The following is a 1,739-nucleotide window of genomic DNA, read 5'->3' on the forward strand; positions in this document are numbered from 1 at the left end:
AGGCTTTTTTAGTTTCTTGTCGCCTAAAACAAAAAAAGAACCCTTGACAAGATCTAGATTTACATGGTTTTCTTAGTGTGACCACTCCCACATGATCATTGCTCAAGTTATTGTGGTGATTGTTCCCTCGATATGGTGTAGATCTGATTTATCCATGTTTTCTGAAATAAATAATCTCTTTGATTCAGTTTGGCAAGAGTACAAATACAAATATGTAGAGTGCATTAGTGCAAAACCTTGTATTATGTATTTGCACCCTACATATTTGTATACTCTTTCTAAATTGAGCCTTTATTTCTTGTGTACATGGCTGTATTAATATAAATTATTAGTATTAACTTCTCATTGACATTCCACATTTCTATATCCATCTAGAAAGAAAATGAGGCAAGATGCATTTGTATTTTAATTTACCATGTATTTTTAACAGAAATGGGCCGAACACCTGATACATCCCTAAAGCGGAAACGACCTGACCCAAAGTCAACATCTCAAACTCTGTCTGATGCTAGCGTGTGCTCTACAACCTGATCCGGAGTAAGGAAGACATGGGAATTTGGACAAGGGACATGAAACGAGAAACCAATCTCCAGGACAATCAATGTAGTAACCAAGTCGCTCAAGTCACTCCTAGCCAAGAATCTCATAAAGGAGGTTGTTAACATCCAAAACAAAGGAAAAAAACACTACATGGCTGTTGAGTTCGAACCGTCAAAGGAACTCACAGGTGGAGCATGGTATGTGGATGGGAACCTCGACACAGAATTTATAAAGATTCTCAAAGACCAAATGCTTGAAGCACATCTACAAGTTGAAGGTTGCCACAATTGAGATGATCTCAGAATCAATACGTAGGTCAGGCCTCTGTAAAGTTGAATGCACAACAAAGCAAATATCAGAAATTGTTCGGGCCTTGGTATTGGACAATGATGTCATGGAGGCAAGGAGTACCGAGACGGGGGATTTTGCCTCTATTCCATTGGGGACAGTTTGTTACAGGTGCTCAAGTAAGATAGATCCAGGAGGGACTTCAAAAGTGGGAGCCATGGCTTCAATACCATGTGGTGTTTGTCCACGGATTAATGAGTGCACACCTGATGGTATTATCTCTCCAAGGACTTGTGTTTATTTTAATAAATGGCTGGATTTTTAAATGAGGTCAATTTACAGAAGTTACTTATTCATGCCTTTTATTATTTCATGCATCTTCATTTGTTTTTATCTATCCTTTTTTTGGAATATTTTGTGCCTAATTAAATATTCTATTTGGTGTTGTTTCCTTATTAAATAATACTAGCGGGGGAGGAATAAAAAAGTAATAGAATACCTTGTGCTCAGATGGAGTTAAATTCAATTCGAAGTTCTTGATTTGTTCCATAAAATCAAGTTCGATGTGTAAGAGGGGCAACATGGAGAAAATGTTAAAATGGATTTTGAACCATTTTAAGCAAAACTTTCCATATCAGAAAATGGTGAAGCTCAAGTGCTCGGTTGGAAGAGTCCAAGTTTGAAATGTTAGATGTGATTACCCTTGAAAACCCATCATATAGGTATCTAACACTGTTTGAATATCTATAATTGTACATGTAATTAACATTGTAAGAAAATACATCCATATATAAAATACAAGTTTACACCAAATACAATTTCTAATCTCTCCTATATGCATTCCCTATGTGAAGTAGCACAGGTTCATCCTCCACAAGAGCAAGATGTTATCTGGTGTCTATAACTGTCTA

General features: G+C 36.5%; 1 pseudogene; it reads left to right on the forward strand.

Annotated features, from left to right (window-relative positions):
* Nucleotides 1–262: 262 nt before the first annotated feature.
* Nucleotides 263–1,196, forward strand: LOC148803720 (uncharacterized; annotated as a pseudogene).
* The last annotated feature ends 543 nt before the right edge of the window (nucleotides 1,197–1,739 follow it).

The sequence above is a fragment of the Nelumbo nucifera genome, chromosome 1, assembly GCF_055504915.1.
Source record: "Nelumbo nucifera cultivar China Antique chromosome 1, China Antique-T2T, whole genome shotgun sequence".
Classification (NCBI taxonomy): Eukaryota; Viridiplantae; Streptophyta; class Magnoliopsida; order Proteales; family Nelumbonaceae; genus Nelumbo; species Nelumbo nucifera.